The 15,503-nt window shown below is 41.3% G+C and overlaps 1 protein-coding gene across 5 annotated transcripts in view; it reads left to right on the top strand.

The window, feature by feature from the left end:
* LOC117360465 (sodium channel protein type 2 subunit alpha-like) overlaps positions 1 to 15,503 on the top strand; it is a 526,898-nt gene that overhangs the window by 393,627 nt on the left and 117,768 nt on the right. The gene's annotated exons all lie outside the window — the stretch shown is intronic.

The following is a 15,503-nucleotide window of genomic DNA, read 5'->3' on the forward strand; positions in this document are numbered from 1 at the left end:
ACATTTAAGAAGAAACATAACATAAATTATAAATCAAAGATTCCACAAATTTAACTAAGTTCATAGTCCACAAACTAGGGAGAGAGAATCCTACACCTCCAAGGGAAGTTGGTTTTTCAAGAAATGTTCATTCAAATTAAATTAGGAGATCAAACAGTTGGATTAAATTAAATTATCATCCTGGTTAATAGAAAGTCTATTTTGTATCCCTTAATAGCAGAGCCCCTGATGTAGACCTTTACCTACTTCTTTTTAGTTCTTCCTTTCTTCTTGTGTCGTAGGATAATTTTATATTATCTTTACCCCCATTACTTTTTTTTTTTTTTAAATAGATTTTATATGAACATTATAAACTAGGCCCACTGCTTGTGCATTCTCCTTCTTTCCTTTCCTTTCCATGCCACAGTATTTTATATTGTAAACTACGTGGCTGATATTTTATGTGTGCTATATTATTTTTATTTTGTGCTTCACTATCAGAGTAAGGCTATTACTGAGGTTTTCCACTATTCTGACTCTCCTGGAGGATGGCAGCAGTTAAACTTTTAGCACAGTAGTCTCAAAACTGACTTAAGAAATCTTTAAAACAGAACTCAAAACAAAGAAATAAATGAACTTACAGTTTTGCTTGTACAGAATCATGGCTTCTGCCAAAGTCCCACCCTCAGCCAGTGTAATTCCCTGCTGCAGGGAACTCGGAGGGGTATTTTCAACTTCTTGCTGAGGATAATGTTGTAAATTATCAGTACTAAAGGTAAAAACCTTAATAGAGCAATGCTTTCTCAAGCCATGCAATGACTAAACATGGAGAGAGGGCACAGAGGCACCAGCTCAGAGCTAGATTGATAGCAGCCATTAGGAAGTGTTCTATAATACACAGGGGGAGCTGGAGGATTCATTCTTAAAGGTACGGTTTCAGAAATCTGTCACTGACAGAGAACATGTATTAAACAGTAATAATAAACACACACTTCAATACAAACAGAATGCTCCCATAAATATGGGATAGGGATACAAGATGTCCGAGAAAACCTAGATATTTCCTCTTTTTAGAGGACTGTCCTGGTGCCTAGAGGGATTTTCAAAATACGGAAGTATGTCCACGTCTGGAGGCTCTCTGTGCATGCACAGATGTCGACATGCTGATGTCATACACACATGTGCATGCGCATGACATCATTGCGTTGACATCCATGCATGTGCAGAGACCCTCCTTACACAGCCCTGGACTCAAAGAGGTTCATTTGGGGATGGGGTGGAATAGAGTGGAGTTGGAGGAGGAATGGGGCGGGGTTGGGGGCAGAATGGTACAGGGCCAGGTGTCCTCTTTTTTTTTTTTTTAAAGAGGAAATATGGCAACCCTAATATGAGGGCAGAATAATATGTGAAATATCAATGGGCAATCCTAACTAACTCTACAGCTATTACGTCAACCAAAACCGCCATTGTCACAGTTTTTGCATGCCATAAATAGATAAAGTGTAAATAGAGGACTGCATATTCCAAGGGGTTTATTTATTTGCTGGCAGTAGAGAGTGCCGCTGAAAATTCAATCTGACCACCCTAGCACTATCCATATAGAAATTCCATAAAATGTTTTCTTCCATGGGTTCTTGTTAAGCAATTACTTTTCTATATAGAATACTAGTTCAAGGTGCCAAAAATGTGCTAGCAAGCACAAGCACTTACACTTAAATCAGCCCTGCATAGTTTTGTGCTAGAATGTGCCTGAATTATTATATACTATCATTTATGTGCATACTCATTTGCCCTGCAAAAACTCAGCCCATGTGTACATCCACCAGCAAATCATTGTGCATAGATTTCTGCCAGTCAGTTTGTATAAGAGTTTATTTAGACCCCCTTTTACTATGGCGATTAATGTGGGCTGGTGCAGTAACCACATTGAAGACCTTTAAATCCCTATGGGCTTCTGTGCAGTTTCCAAGCAGCACTCGCTAGCGTTGCTTATTAAAAGGGGGCTTTACATATGAAAATGACTATTTGATACACGTAAATGATTAAAGTACCACCATTTACATTCCTTCTTACCACCAACTAGGAAGTTCCTTATACAATTACTCTGATAGTGCTGGGCAGGGTAGGGTTACCATATTTAAGGATCGGAGAACCTGATTAATGAGTGTTATGTGGAGTAGTTAACTCTAAATCCTGTCTGGTTGGGATGTAACATGTTAGTTTTTTGAGAATTCGGAAAGCTGATTGAATATTATTTTTTTATAATTTTTGTGATGAAGGGTAGATTGGCAATTGGGCGGTAATTTGAACAGTCTGTTAGTTTATCTTTTAGGTCTTTGATTTTTGGATGTATGATAGATTCCTTCCATTTGGGAGGGATAGTCCCTGTTGAGATGCTGGTGGTGATCATATGATGGATACATTTTCTGAAAATTGAGTAGTAGTGCTTTATAAGAAAGGGGGGATTCGGTCAGTGATAGACTCTGATGGATTCATATTTTGAATTATCCTTTTTATTTCTGTAACATTTAGAATAGAGAATTTAGAACATTTTGAAAATGTTAGGTTGGTAGAGTCATCAGATAAAGGTGAGATGTTAGTAGAAGGACATGATGTGAATTGTGTTCGTATATTTTTTTATTTTTTTCATTGTAATGTGTGGATAATTCGTGTGCTTTGGGAGTTTGTTCTGATGTTTGGCTAGGTTTATTGGTTGAGATGAGCGGTTTGACGATTGTGTATAGTGAAGAGTTCTTAACTTTTGTTATTCGTTTGTGTAGTAATTTTTCATTGCCTGGGTGATCTTGAGTTTGTAAAAGTTGACCTGCAAATTGTATCTGTTTAAGGAGGGTAGGGTGTTTCCTTGTCTCTATTTTCTCTCTAATGATCTTAGTTTTTTCTTGATGAGTTAGTTCAGGTGTATACCATGGATTCTTTTTACTTTGGGCTGAGATGGCCCATTTTGTAAGAGATGCATACTATGTCTGGAGTACTACGGGTGGTAGAAACATAGAATATGACGGCAGAAAAGGGCCACGGGCCCAATAAGTCTGCCCACTAAGGACTCTCCCCACTAAGCACTTCCACTAAGTGAACCCACATGCTTATCCCATTTTTTCTTGAAATCGAGCACATTGCTTGCCTTAATTACCTGAAGATCTTTCCAACGATCAACCATCCTTTCAGTGAAGAAATACTTCCTAGTGTTGCTATGAAATCTCCCACCACTGAGTTTCAACGGATGCCCTCTTGTTGCCGTAGGTCCTGTAAAGAAAAAGATATCTTCTTCTACCTCAATACGGCCAGTTACATATTTGAATGTCTCTATCATATCTCCCCTCTCTCTCTGTGTTCCTCGAGAGAGTATAGCTGCAACTTACCTAGACGTTCCTCATATGGAGGATCCTTGAGTCCTGAGACCATCCTGGTGGCCATTCGCTGAACCGACTCCACTCTCAGCACATCCTTTTGATAATGTGGCCTCCAAAATTGAACACAATATTCCAGATGAGGTCTCACTGTGGACCTGTACAACGGCATTACTACTTCGGGCTTCCGGCTGACAAAACTTCTTCTGATGCATCCCAGCATTTGCCTAGCCTTGGATGAAACTTTCTCTATTTGATTGGCAGTCTTCATATCTTCACTAATGATTACTCCTAGGTCATGTTCTGCAGCAGTTCTTATTAAGGTCTCAGCATTCAGAGTGTAAGTACTGCATGGATTTCGGTTGCCAAGGTGCATAACTTTACATTTTTTGGCATTAAAACTCAGTTTCCAAGTTGCGGACCATTGTTCCAGAAGAGTAGATCCTGCGTCATACTGTCGGGCATTGTGCTTTTGCCCACTATGTTGCACAGTTTAGCGTCATCGGCAAATAATGCAATTTTGCCTCAAAGTCCGTGAGGCAGGTCCTGTACAAAGATATTAAATAGGATGGGACCCAAGACCGAACCCTGCGGCACTCCACTGATCACTTCCGATATTTCGGAGGGAGTACCATTTACCACCACCCTCTGAAGTCTGCCACTGAGCCAGTCTTTAACCCATGCCATCAATGTTTCCCCTAATCCCAACGAACTCATCTTATTCAATAACCTACAGTGTGGGACACTGTCTAAAGCCTTACTAAAGACCAAGTACACGATATCCAGGGACTCTCCCATATCTAGCTTTTTCGTTACCCAGTCAAAGAAACTGATCAGATTGGATTGCCAGGACCTTCCCTTTGTAAATCCATGTTGGTGGGGATCCCTTAGTCTCTCATCGTTTAGGATCATATCTAATTTGTGTTTAATCGTTTCCATAAGTTTACACACTATTGATGTGAGACTTACCGGTCTGTAATTTTCAGCCTCTGTCTTGCATCCCTTTTTGTGCAGCGGAATGACGTTAGCTGTTTTCTAGTCTAATGGGACTTTTCCTGTACTCAGGGAAAGATTGAAAAGCGTAGCTAACGGTTCCTCAAGGACATCTCTCAACTCCCTAAGTACTCTGGAATGTAGTTTATCCGGTCCCATGGCTTTGTTCACTTTGAGCCTTGATAGTTCTTGGTAGATGCTGCCGGCAGTAAATTCAAAATTCAGTAATGGGTCGTTTGAGCTCTCCCTTGCCTGCAGCTGTGGACCAGATCCTGGCGCCTCGCAGGTAAAGACTGAGCAGAAGTATTCAGGTAAAGACTGAGCAGAAGTATTCATTGAGTAGTTCGGCTTTATCGGAATCCGATTCTACATATTTACCATCAGGTTTCCTAAGATGTAGTATCCCATCTGTTCCTTTTCCTGTCACTAACATACCAGAAAAATGATTTATCCCCTTTTTTGATATTCTTTGCTAGATTCTCTTCCATCCGAAGTTTGGCATCGCTGACTGCTGTTTTGACAGTTCTAGATTTCGCCCGATAGTCTTCTTTAGCTTCTAGTCTTTCTGATTGTTTGTAGGATACAAATGATCTTTTCTTCTGTTTCACGAGTTCCGAGATCTTCGCGGAGAACCACTGAGGTTTATTATTTCTCTGCCATTTACTCACTGTTTTTATATATAGGTTGGTTGCTTCCTGTAGTGTAGATTTTAGAGTAAACATAGAAACATAGAAAGATGACGGCAGATAAGGGCTATAGCCCATCAAGTCTGCCCACTCTATTGACCCACCCCTTTAAGTCTACTAACCCCCTTAATTATACTGCCACTCTACTGACCCGGTCCTTCAAGTCTATACCCTAGTGACTCTATTCCTTGACTTGACACACATAGGGATCCCGCATAGGTATCCCATTTATTCTTAAAGTCTGGGATGCTGCTGGCCTCGATCACCACAATACCTCCACACTATCTGTTGTATCCTGATTTTGCAGCGTCTCGTAGACAAAATTTACCATGCTCTTGAATTTAGTACCTTTAAAGCTAAGGACCTTTGTGGATGTGTTTGATCTAGTGAAACCTTTCCTGAGGTGAAACCACACCATGTTGTGGTCACTGGAGGCTAACGCTTCGCCCACTGAAACCTCTGTGACACTATCTCCGTTGGTGAGTATCAGGTCCAGTATCGCCTGATCCCTAGTGGGCTTCAATACCATCTGTTTGAGTCATGCTCCCCGTATGGAGGTTAGTAGCCTCCTGCTGCCGCTGGTCGTAGCGGAAAGTTTGTTCCAATTGGCATCAGGCATATTGAAGTCCCCCAACAGTACTTTGTCTCCACGCAGTGTGATGGTCTCAATGTCTTCGATTAATTCTGTCAATGTCATCCTGTTGCCTTGGAGGTCTGTATACAACGCCAAGATATAGGCATTTGTCATTTCCCTGGCCAGGTTAACCCAGAGGGATTCCCCGGTATACTTGACCCCTGTGATTCTTGTAACTTTGATGTCCTCTTTGATGTATAGTGCTACCCCTCCTCCTGTTTTGCCCTTTCTGTCTCGACGGAGCAAGTTATATCCTGGTATAGCCATATCCCACCCATGGGAATCCGTGAACCAGGTTTCAGATATTGCCACTACATCTAGGTCGCCATTCCTCACTTCCGTCTCTAATTTCAGAATTTTATTGCCTAAACTGTGGGCATTAACGTACATAGCCCTCCATACCTTATGTTTTCCCGGTCTCCGTGGAGATTTTCCCGTTTGAGTTAGTGTGTCTCCTGCAGCACTGTCTGCAGTGTGTGTACTTACCTCAGACTCAGAAATGGAGTGGCAACTTACCCTGCCAGGATGGTTACTTACCACACCAGTATGAGAGAGGGTACCCGCCCCCAACTCACTTAATTTAAAGCCCTTTGGAGCAGGTGAGCTAGTCGTCGTCCAAAGACGTTCTTTCCTCTTCTGGTCAGGTGGAACCTGTCTGGTCCCTGTAGTCCTTGAAGTGTTTCTCCATGGTCCAGGAATCCGAAGTTCATCTCTTTGCACCATCCACGTAGCCACTCATTTGTAATCTGGATACGATCTTCCCTGGCTCTTCCCTTGCCTCTCACTGGAAGGATTGAGGAGAAGACCACCTGCGCTTCCATCCACTTAAGCTTCTCACCCAGGGCTCCAAATTCTTCAGGTATTTTCTCCAGGGTGCTCCTGGCCATGTCATTCGTCCCGACGTAGATGTGAAGCATAGGGAAGTGGTCTTGGGGTTTGATCAGTCTTTCTAAGCAGGTGGTCACATCCCGGATCCTAGCTCCTGGAAGACAACAAACCTCTCTTGATTGTAGATCCAGTCTGCATATTGGTCCCTCGGTGTCCCGCAGCAGGGAGTCCCCAATGACTACCACTCTGCGCTTTTTTGGGGGTTGCTGATCCGTTGCCTCCAGAACCGGAGTCATCCACTGGTCATCCTTCTGTGATTCGTTGGCAGGTCCTTCCAGTAGAAGCTGGAACCCGTTCCTCAAGGTGATCTGAGGGGTTGATGTAAAGCTGCTCTGTTTGCTTGAAGAAGGTAACAGAAGTTCTTCTCTGTGTCATATCTTTGCCTTCTCATATCCTGTCTTGATGGAGGATGAAGGGTAACCACATTCATCGAACCTCCTGGCCATTTGTTGTGCATTTTCTTCAAAATCTGAATTGTACATGCAGATTTTCTTGAATCTAAGGAACTGTGAGAAGGATAAATTCCTCTTGAGAGCATTTTTATGTTTAAATCTTTTGTGTGGTGTTGCATACAAAATCTTTTTTCTATTTTTAAGGTTTATGTCAGGGAAGCAAAGGGTTAAAATGAGACATGTGAATTTAAAAAATCAACTTTTGTTTGAAAAGCATTATATCTGCTGGAAGGCACGAAACTCAAACCTTTTTAAGGACGTCAAACTCCTTTGGAGCAAGAATGATATTTGAAAGGTTGAAAATAGGAATATCTAAGGTTATGTTGGTTGGTGGTTGTAATAAGATGGAGTCTGGCTGCAATAGGTCCATCCTAGGTGATATGGTCTGCCCTGTCCTCTGGTTCATCTGATGGGTTTTCCTCTGTGGATGGGGTGTGGCTTGCTCCTCCCAAATTCTCTCTAAAAAAAGCAGAGCTTACATTGGCATCTTGTGTCTGTCTTGGAATATTTATTGGACTATTGAAGGGGGATGTATATACTTCATCTGAATCACTTGTAATCCTTTTCCTTCCTCCATCATTATGTTGTGATTGTTCCAATGTAGTGAATTTGTTGATGTGACTAATTGCATGAGAGCTTTGTCCTGTATGTCTGTTGTTATAGACCAATTCCGGTCCTTGAGAGCCAAAGGCAGGTCAGGTTTTCAGGATATCCACAATGAATATGTATGAGATGGATTTGAATGCACTGCCTCCTTGAGATGCAAATCTATCTCATGCATATTTATTGTGGATATCCTGAAAACCTGACCTGCCTGTGGCTCTTGAAGACCGGAATTGCCTACCCTTGCTATAGACCCTTGCTCTCAAGAAATTATAAATTGATCCACAATTATAGTCTTGTTCATTTCTCTTGAACTTCTTGTTCTTTTCCATTCTGAGTTCACCTTTGAATTTGTTCAAGTCAGGGATCTCAAAGTCCCTCCTTGAGGGCCGCAATCCAGTTGGGTTTTCAGGATTTCCCCAAAGAATATGCATTGAAAGCAGTACATGCACATAGATTTCATGTATATTCATTGGGGAAATCCTGAAAACCCAACTGGATTGCGCCCCTAAAGGAGGGACTTTGAGTCCCCTGCCTAGAGATACTGAATGGTTATTTTCTTCATCCTGTGTGTCTTGGACCTGTAGCAATCTTTGCAGGCGGTCCTCTGTGAAGCTAATTACATTGTCCCAGCAGAACAGACTTGTATTACCTCAGGGAGAATTCCCGCATCCCCTCTCTCTTGTTGTATGTATTCTCAGGCTAATTAACTACTTTGATACAGACTGAGGAAATCCAGCCCAGCCCAGAGTGAGAGGCGGAGCAGAAGAATATGTAAATTAGGCTATGTATTCTCAGGCTAATTAACTACTTTGATACAGACTGAGGAAATCCAGCCCAGCCCAGAGTGAGAGGCGGAGCAGAAGAATATGTAAATTAGGCTCTATTCAGACTGATATTCCTGCTTACAAGAAAGAAAATTAGCAAAGGTAGGGTTACCATATTTTCCATTTGGAAAATCCGGACCCGTAGACCCACCCCTAGGCCCGCCCAGTTCCACCCATCCCTGCCCCGTTATACCCCAGTACTGCCCCCAATCCTGCCCTAGCCCCACCCGAGCCCCCACCCCCACTGCCCGATCTTGTCAGGCAGGAGGACATCCGCGCACATGCATATGCGACGCAATGATGTCACGCACATGCGCATGGGCACGTAACTTCATCGCCAGGCATCCGCAGATGTGTGGATGCCTGTCAAGTTTCAAGTTCCAAGTTTATTAAGTATTTGATTAATCGCTTACTCAAATATCTAAGCGATGAACAAATCTTTCAATTTACAGATAATACAGGGGTTATAAAAAACAGGTGAACACTGAACCAAACATTTTAAATTAACGACTAACAAAATAAACAGAAAAGGAAAACAAAGGGAAAGGCAGGGTAATGAAATACAATAATAATGATAGAAAGAAGGACGATTATGGTAAAAAAAACAATAGGAGGGAAATAAAAGAAGTAGCCTTATGAAAATAAGCGAAAATAGGCTTGGACTCCTAAATATCATAAGCATCTTTGAAAAAAAGCTCTTAAGTTTACTTTTAAATTTATCTAAGTTCTTTTCTTCTCTGAGATAAAAAGGGAAGGTGTTCCAAGTTTGAGGAGCTGTAACAGAGAAGATAGAGTGCCGCCGTGTATTAATAACTTTAAGTGAGGGCGTAACTAATAGATGTTGGTCAATAGATCTCAGTGATCTGATTGAGGTATAAGGGATCAATAACTTGTAAATGAAAGCTGGAGTTTTATATAACAGGGATTTGAAAAGCTGTCCATACCCCCGGACATGTCCTTAAAAGGAGGACTGTCCGGGGAAATCTGAACATCTGGAAACCCTACAAAAAGATAAGAACCTAATCTTCCATTCTGCAAGTTTTAAAGCTGGCAGCAGCCAAAGCACAGCAAGGCACTAAAGAACCCAACCCATCATAGCAACTAACAATTTAGAGAACCTCAAGACTTCCTCTCTCTGTAGCACCCCTCCACCACCCCTCTAGGCATTTTCCCAGCTGTCATTGGCATCAGGGGCACTCCAGGAGCTGACATCTGGTTTGATGGTGCTGTTAACTTGCTTTGATCACAGCTAGTAGCAGCATTGCAACAACTAAAGCAGATTGTCTTGGGGCCTTGGCCTTCCCTCTGATGTATCCCACCCATATAGAACATAAAATTATCTTTGGTACAGAGTAAATAAAAAGAAGCACTTATAACAGGAAGTTTGAAGCATCAAAACATTACTTAACATGCCGTAGGTCAGGGCATCTCATACCGGTCCCTGGAACCTCACAGTCGGTTGTAGTTTTAGGATAAGTTAGCATATATTTGGGTTTCCGGAGAATACGTATTTATCTCATGTACATTCATTATGGATACCTAATTTGGAAACCTAACTGTCTAGGACAGATTTAGGATGTGCTTCTCTAGGTGACGTGCAGCATAAGATTTATTCCTGACTTATACTGCAAAATCAAATTGTTCTCCTTCCCCTTCCCCATCCATGTTTTAACCTTTTTGCAACTCCAGATTACAACTAGGTCATTTTTATAATGCTTTAGTACTTGATTGTAAAAACCGCTTAGATAACCTTGATAGGCGGTATATAAAATCCTAATAAACTTGAAATCCTAATATAAGTGAAATACCTTTTATTATTTTAATTGTTAATACTTTAAAAAAACTTTCTAAAAATGTCAGTTTTCAAAAAGCATTCAGCTACAAATGTTTTATCATTACTAAAACATTATTTTTTCTTAAAATTTTTACTTTTTACATCCAAATAATTCAAGAAATTATGAAATACATCAACATAACAAAATGAGGAAATTAATCTGATGTTTTGTAGCCCCCCCTTCTTGAGAAGAACAAAGGTCAACACGTCTATCTCTGAAATTAAAGCACAAAATAACAATAAGCAGGAGACCCAACCCCCATAACATAAAAGAAAAATCTGAAAAAAACCCCAATAGAAACTTACACCGTCCAGATAATCTCCGTTTCTTTCAGATTTATCCTGCAATAAACTATAAACACCATGGATTAGTATACTGTATATACAAATCTAACTCCCTGTCATAAGACACTTGCAGAGAAAACATTAAAAAGAAGTGGCTCCCACCACCAAGACACATGGGGCTCCTTTTATCAAGCCGCGCTAGTGGTTTAACGCGAGTAAAAGCGCGTGTTAAACTGCCGGCCGCGCTAGCCGCTACCACCTCCTCTTGAGCAGGCGGTAGTTTTTAGCCAGTGCGGGGGTTAGCGCGTGATGAGAAGTCGCGCGCGTTAACTCCCGCTAGCGCAGCTTGATAAAAGGAGCCCATGGAGATAGATTCAAGAAAAAGCACAAAAAACTTTAGGCACTAAGATGGTGCATACTAAGCATGAATTCTATAACAATATTGCCCCCTGCCCCCCCCACCCCCCCCCCCGCCAAAAAAACAAACAAACAACAAACCTGGCCCATAGTACTGCTTACCACCAAAATCAATAATGAAGTGGAGTAAGTTCCCACTTTGCTGATGTTCGTTCTTTTTTCTGTTACATTAAAACAGAAATTAGGGACCTTTGGCAGCAGAGTGTCTATGCTTCTATGTCCGCATCATGGACAGGATTTAATTTGAGGGATCTGACAGCGTGTGATATCAGTAAAGTGGGTAGAGCTTCCCGTTATTGATATTAGTAATTCTCCATTACAGCCAGAAATCCCCAAATCACCTCCTTACTGCTAGCAGGCTCATCTATGGGAAATCTGATGGTGTGTGACTTCAGTTACGGCTTCCCTTAGTCCTTTTAATCTCAGTAGTGCTTCACTGCAGCCAGAAAACCTAGAATCACCTCCTTACTACTTAGCCCTGCTTTTGACACCAGGTGGCCTTCCTCTCCTCTGCTAAACACTATAATGGCAAAGTACAGCCAGCAAAACTGAATGATTCATACTGTCTGTGACACCCACATGTAATTTTGCATAACTGCTGCGTAACTGGATGAAAACCATTCTCCTTATTTTACCACATCCATTTTTTTCTACAGAGATATAATATAATAAAATGAATATAACATAATATTAGTAATTTACTCAAAAATATAAACATATTGATAGTTAATACATATAAATGCCTCTGACATCATTTCTGTTTCTATTTTTAGACTTCTGTATGTATGTGCATCTATCTCTATCTATATATATGCATTGTATTTAAAAAAAAACTATTTAAAACTTGTTTTGTGCATAATTCTGTCAAAACTTGATCACTTTTAATAAAATCTGGACTATAGCAACCTGAATACATTTCTAATAAGCTTGTGCTTACACTGGCCACCTCACCTAAATGATGTTGCCACCACCTTATTGGTATGAAACTCACCATGGCTCTATACAATGGCATAATGACTTCAGGCTTACGGCTGATGAAACTCCTGCGTATGCAACCTATGATTTGCCTTGCTTTGGAGGAAGCTTGCTCCACTTGATTGGCAATCTTCATGTCCTCACTGACGATCACCCCTAAGTCACGTTCTGCTTCAGTTCTTGTTAGGATCTCACCATTTAGGGTGTAAGTCTTGCATGGATTTTGGCTGCCCAGGTGCATGACTTTGCATTTTTTGGCATTGAAGCTGAGTTGCTAGGACCTAGACCAGCGCTCCAGTAGTAGTAGGTCGTGCATCATGTTGTCGTGCATTGAATTTTTGTCTGTTGTGCTATTGGCCACTTCATTGCTTAGTTTGGCGTCATCAGCGAATAATGTTATTTTACCTCGGAGCCCTTCTGCCAGGTCTCTTATGTAGATGTTGAACAGGATCGGGCCCAGGACGGAGCCCTGCGGCACTCCACTGATCACCTCCGTCATTTCGGAGGGGGTGCCGTTCACCACTACCCTCTGAAGCCTACCTTCAAGCCAGTTCCCAATCCATTTCGTCAATGTGTCGCCCAATCCTATAGAACTCATCTTGCTCTGCAACCTGCAGTGTGGTACGCTATCAAATGCTTTGCTGAAGTTCTCTCTTTGTCAGCGGCCTTAACTTGCTGCTCTGCTGGTCCCACCTACTTCCTGCTTTACTGAAGGCAGGACCCGGCAGAGAGGAAGGCCTGATGCTGGCAGAGCAGCAAAATTCCTGGATCATGACGCCAACCCAGGGAGCACCCCCTCATAGTTTGCACCCGGGGTGGGCAGCTCCTCCCCCTCCTTGGTATGCCACTGTAGTTATGTAATAATGTGCAATTTCCAACATCATTGTATTATAAGGAAAAGATTTATTGGAGATTAAGCATGAGTAATTTTGCCAACAGCCTTACTTTTTTCTTTATTGTTGGTGCTGACTGGTTCAGACCTTTATTGTACTGTATAGTTAATAATGTGCAGCTTCCTATGAGATTTGTGGTGCATTATTTAGGTGGACTTATTGTCCTTTAAACCCCAACTAAAATCTGTTGTAAAACCTTATTTTTCTTTGCCTGATTTTCACTGATATGCATTCTTAAAAAAAACCCAACACATGCTTTTGAATATAAAAAGAGTCAGAAAATTTGTGCATGCTGAAGAGTAGTTTAAATATAACCTCCGGATTCTCTAACCGGCGCCTATGTTGGCGGCTGCTGATTGCGTGTCAATCACACGACAATGCAGATTAGAGAATCGCACTCAAGTGCGTACATAAAACATAACATAACCATAAAATCCATTTCTAGACCACATCACCTTTAAATTCTATGAGGTTTACAAAAGATTAGCTAGGAATACACAATTGATAATTATTAGGACACTAGGAACCCAAGAACTTTGAAAATAAGTAAGTCTTCAACTGTCTCCTAAAATGCAAATAAGAAACTGACGTTAATAGTAAAGATTTAAAGTAAACTCCTTATCCCAGATTGCAGTCTGGTATGAAAGCATCTGATCATTATATCTTATTGATTTACAATCTCTTGCCGATGGAAATATCAGAAGAGTTTTAGAGCTTTGGGAGGATTTTTGAGTAGAAACCCAAAATAATTCAATCAAATAGGAAGAAGCATTGCCAGCTAGAACTTTGTAATATATACAACCCAGTTTAAAGATAACCTGCTCCTCCACTGGCAGCCAGTGCAATTCTCTATAGAAATGAGATACATGATCATACTTTGTCTAGCCGTAGGTAGGTGCAATTCATGCAGAAAACTCTGGCCAACATTTCTGGCACCTATCTTTGCCAGTGATCCTCTCCACAGCCTGCCATCAGCAGATCATGACGGAGGAATCCCTGGTCAGCTGAGTCGGCAGGAATCCCCAAAACCACAGCTTTGTGGAGCCCTACTGGTTCAGCTAATCAGAGATTCCCAATACGATCAGCTGATGGCAGGGAAATCCCCGATTCCTCTGCCTCTCCTTCCCCCCACCCACCGACCAATTTTCCCCAGGACCCCTCCAAAGAGAGACCCCTCCCCTGACATCCCCACACACACCTTGTACCTTTGATGAAAAATCAGCAGGAGGGATGCCCACTCCCTCCTAGTGGCAGGCTTGCCTCATCAAAATGGCAGGCCTTCCCCTTCCCGGTGCACCCTGGGATGCACTGGAAGGGGCCTAAGGACCTTCACATTTCTTGCACCTTCTTCACAGAAGAATCATGTCCAAAGGGGCTTCTACTGACGCCTACGGACACTTCTAGCACAAGCCACACTCACTTTGACTGTAGGCACCGGTTAGTGCCTCTGTGGACGGGACATCGGAGGCCTTTTCTATAGGCATCTAGAGGTGCCTATATTTTTTTAATTAGTTTTAAACGATGTGATCAATTACCGTGTCGCTTATCACCAATTAAGTTAAGCAGCAGTAGGATGCCTACCACTACCTAATTTTTGGTGTCCCTACAAGAATCAGGGCCTAAATGTATAAGTTATCTAAATAACAGCTGAATATTGCCACTACCAGATATTTTCTCAGTCTACCTCTACTCCTCCCCTAACTCAGTTCACAAATATATGGATAATATTCAGCCATGGAATAACTGAATCAGCCTGATATTATAATATTTTTGAACATACAAGTAGTTGGCTTTTGTACAAGCATAGTCTATGCATTCACCTGTGAATACATAATTGCTTTTAAATATTTGTGCTATAGAATATAATTGTTCATTGATATGGATGATTTCCTTGGGGGGGGGGCTTTATGTGTAACTATAAAAATGATGACCACACTTATATTTTTGTTATTTCTCTTGTTATATGTTTTGTGCAAACATCAATAAAATTGTTTGAACATAAATGACACCTACATAGAAGATTATCAGATCATCCAATAAACTACAATAACAGGTTTGGAGCAGAAGTAGGATTTTTCACTTTTCAACTCATATTCATGAAAAACTGAAATCAAATTGTGGAGTCACATATAAGTAACAACTCCTTCTACTGCTACACACTGTATGAAGTAATACACAATCCCACAATTGGAAACTCAATCCAGCATGAAGTACAAGAAATCAAACTGGACTATAACCCTACCTATGAAGTTAGCTCTGCAAATATTGTAGAAAAATGAAATTCTTCCCAACCCCTCCCCCCCCCCAAAAAAAAGCATCTCCTCCTGTAATGAACAAAATACAAAGCATTCTCTAGAAAGTGACAAAATCTTTTTATTTTTTCCATTTGGGTTAGACCAGGTCTCTTTACCTCTACTTCTTAGCGTTCTCTGAGTCTTTTTCCAGGATCTCATTTCCATTTTATTTCTTCTCTTTTCCTCTGTCTTTTCCCTCCTCCCCTGCATCTGATGTTTTTCTCCATTTCTTTCATCTGCCTTTTTATCTACCTACAGTTAGATTTCATTCCTGGTTCCCCTCTCTAATTTTGTCTCCCTTTTATCACCTTTCACCCATTTACCAGCTTTGTAATTTCTACTTTGCTTAGTTGCTTAGTCCTCCTAATCTCTACA

The sequence above is a fragment of the Geotrypetes seraphini genome, chromosome 5 (assembly GCF_902459505.1).
Source record: "Geotrypetes seraphini chromosome 5, aGeoSer1.1, whole genome shotgun sequence".
In the NCBI taxonomy this organism is placed as follows: Eukaryota; Metazoa; Chordata; class Amphibia; order Gymnophiona; family Dermophiidae; genus Geotrypetes; species Geotrypetes seraphini.